Consider the following 4,060-nt stretch of genomic DNA (forward strand, 5'->3'; position numbering starts at 1 on the left):
TCATCAGGTTAGAATACAAACCATTATTCAATTTGATACTCAGCTATTACTTCTATTGCTATTGATTATTTTACTACCGGAGGAGTGCTGGATGGAGTTCAATTGGCAGATGCTCACTAGACATTCAAGTTGGAACAAAATCAAAACCACTGGCTCCCAAATTTTTTGACAAAGGAAAAGCTATCCCAAAGAGCTTGCAGAGATCCTGTTTAAAAATGGGACAAAGGTTTTAATTTAGCATAAATTTATGAGGGAAAAATTATTCAAATTTGGATCTCAAAGACTATTTACTTAATCGTGCAGGCTCTATGACTATTTTATGACTTCTCTTAGAAGCTAAGGAAATCTGTAGTTTTAGCAGAAAATATGGAAGAAAACATTACGCTTTTGACTAAATATTGCTGGAATGCTTTATCTAAGCCCTGTATTCAAAATGAAACCTCCGGTGAGGCAGGAGCCTGTTCAAATAACTTCAGCTAAGGTGAAAGCTTTGAGTTATACCCAACTGTTTGCCATATCATAATGTTTTCTCTCCTGAGGACACTTTCCAGTGCCTTAGATATAGGGTGAGAGATCATGTTCAACCAGCATTTCAAGGCAAGCTCATGAAAAAATGAAAGAACTTTGTGTTAGCACATACAGTTCCTAAGACTCTAAAAGCAGATACATTTATTTTCCTTCCTTTAATGTGTAAAATGGAAAACAACTTTTCTGCTACTATAATATAATCTACTTTTTGACCATTTGGCCATATATTAACATTTTTGTAACACTGAATCCCTTTTACCACTCCATATTCAACTGTTGTGGCACTGAATCCCTTTTACCACTCCATATTCAACTGTTGTTCCCATACAGTCTTTCTTAGTAATGTAAAACCTGGAAGGAATTTGGGCTAAGCATCAGCACTTGCTTTAAGTTGAAGGTTACACTAATCTCCAGGAATACACTGACATCATTCACTTCAGATATAACCCCTGCATAAGGATGATGGATAAAAGATTTCTCATAAATACGTGATGAAAAGAGGAAACAAATGTATAAACAGTCTTTGGAACATGATGCATTCTTGAGTATTAAGAAAAAAAAAAAAAAAAAGAGTTAACCAAAACGTTGTGTAACTAAATGATTCATAGAATAGATATGTCAATGAAGACTGTGCATGTACAATTAAAAGCTTATTTATTTATGTATTTATTTATTTGCCTCTTCTAGTTTAAAATCATTCCCTCTTGTCCTGTCTTTATCTGACTGATCAAAAAGTTTTTCTCCATCTTTCTTTATAAGCTCCATTTAAGTATTGAAAAGCTGCAATAAGGTCACCCTGGAGTCTTCTCTTCTGTATACTCAACAGCACTAGCTCTCTCAACCTTTCTTCATAAAAGAGTGCTCCAGCCCTCTGATCATATTTGTGGCCCTTCTCTGGACATGGTCTGACAGATCAACATCCCTCTTGTGCTGGGGCCCCTGGATGCAGTACACAAAGTGGTGCCTCACAAAGGCAGAGTAGAGGGGGACAACCACCTCCCTCTACCTGCTGGCCACTCCTCTGTTGATGATGCAGTTGGCCTTCTGAGCTGCAAGCACACACTACTGTCTCATGTCAAGGTTTTCTTCCACTAGAACTCCCAAGTCTTTCTCTGCAGGGGTGCTCTCAATGAGTTCTCCCAGTCTGTGCTTGTGTCTGGGATTGCCCTGGCCCAGGTGCAGCACCTTGTATTTAGACTTGTTGAACCTCGTTAGGTTCACATGGGCCTTTTGAAATCTCCTCGTTGTTTTACATGTGTAGACATTGAACATTGGAGCACTGTGTCAAAGACAATGGATCTAGCACTGAAGAAGCTCCTGTGTCTACAAGCACTAGCACAATTCCTTTTTTTTTTTTTTTTCAGAAGCGTCATTATTAAAAAATAAAATAATGTAAGTTTTAGCCTGTATTTCGTACTTTTAATTATTATCCTACACTATTTGGCCCTTTAGGCTCAGTTATTGAATAAGAACATAATATCTGCGGTATGCGAGTTTTTAATGCATCTATTAACATGGTCACATGCTTCACCATTCTCCTCCTTTATGGTCATAACATCATAAGAAAATTCAGGTTAGAAGGGACTTCAGGAAGTCTCCAGCCTAACCTTGAGCTTGCAGCAGATCACCTTTGAGGTAAGGCCAGGTTACTCAGCTTTGTGTCCCACCATGTCTTGAAAACCTCCAAGGAACTTGGAGGCATTTTTTATTATTATTATTTTTTATGCTATTTGTTAGAACACATAGTGAACTCTTTGGTTGAATATAGATTTTCCAACTTAAGGTAACTATTCAACACAGCTCTTCTGAAAGCATGAATATTTTAATCTGTTGGTACTTATTAGTATCTATCTGGACTTCTGAAAGGCCTTTGACATGGTCTCACATGACAACCTGATCTCCAAAATGTAGAGATATGGATTTGATGGGTGGACCATTCAGTGGATAAGGAATTGGCTTTAAGATCGCACCCAGAGAGTGGTGGCCAATGGTTCTGTGTCCAGGTGGAGGCCAGTGTTGAGTGGTGTCCCTCAGGGGTCTGTCTTGGGACCAGTATTGTTTAATATCTTTATCAATGACATAGACAGTGGTGGGATGAAGTACACCCTCAACAAGTTTACAGATGACACAAAGCTGAGTGGTGCAGTTGATACAAAAGGGAAGCCATCCAAAGGGACCTGCATGAGCTTGAGAAGTTGGCCCATGTGAAACCTTTTTTTTTTTTTTTTTTTAATACAGTTCATTTATTTTTGGTCTTGTGGAATATTGCATAAAATATGTTTTCACGAATGGTTATATGGACTTTCCTCACTGGAACATCAGAAAGGCTCAGCTTCCTGTCTGATGATGATTAGCACCAAATATAGTCTACTGTTTGATTAGGGACTATTATTGCAGCTTTACAAACTGTTTTCCCTGTCCATTGCAAGCAACTGTAATCTTTCAAAACAAACAAAAAAAAAAAAAAAAAAAAAAAACACACACACAAAAAACCAAGACAAGTAGGAGGACCCAGAATTAACTTCAACAGCTATGCAAATATACTTTGATAGGAAACAGTTTTTAGCTTCTTTTGTCTTGTTTTTCTCTTCTCTCTCTCTCTCTCTCTTTTTTTTTTTTTCTTTATTCCATGCTGCAATGTTGGCTCATGGATAGCTAGATGCAAAATGAGACCGACATGTTGGACACATGGATATCAAGGATGTGGTTTCCCTAGCAACAGTAACCACATAAAAGGTTTCAGAACTTACTCATGGGACATTTCAGTTTTTCACATAAAATGAATACTGGTGGTGAATATGATTGGTTCAATAGAAATACAGTGAAAGTATCAGAGAACTGTAAAGTAATAAAATATTAGGCTCTTCTGTTTTCTGAAACCAGAAACAACACAATCATACTTTTCCTATCATGCAGAAGAAAATCTTGAATCTGGATACCTGCAGAATATTAGAGGCATTAAATTCAGCAGAATTTTGTTGCTTGGAAACATTTGTAATTATCTAGAATTAAACTTTGTTAAAATTATGAATAGATGATCTTTGTCAGCAAGATGTGAAACAATATCCAAATCTACACACAATCAGACTAACTTGGATTAAAGCATAGCACAAAAGTTGCACATATCTCAAAACTTTGGTCTTGTATTGTTTCAGTTTTTCCATCTTTTAGCTTTGGTTCACTTCATCTCTAAATGCAGCAAACAGGCTTACTAAAGCTATCAATACAATAGCCATGTAGGTAAATTTAAAGAGTGGGAGTACAGATATAGAAGAAGATCTGGCACTGTGAGGAAAATCTGGAAGAAAAAGTATTTTAGGCATGTGATGTAACACTGAATAAGCTTGGAGAGGCCATTGAGAAATACCAGGAGCACCTTGCTGGAAGGCAAGGATATGCTATATTTCTCTGGTCTATTGTGCACCTTCAGTGGCTTGTAAATGTCCCATTTCCCATACTGAGCCCAACATCAATGTATCTTAAGAAGATAGTGTGACTACAGGAAGTTTGAAGAGGTTAAGTCAAAAAAAGA

The sequence above is a fragment of the Cygnus olor genome, chromosome 3, assembly GCF_009769625.2.
Source record: "Cygnus olor isolate bCygOlo1 chromosome 3, bCygOlo1.pri.v2, whole genome shotgun sequence".
NCBI classification, from domain to species: domain Eukaryota; kingdom Metazoa; phylum Chordata; class Aves; order Anseriformes; family Anatidae; genus Cygnus; species Cygnus olor.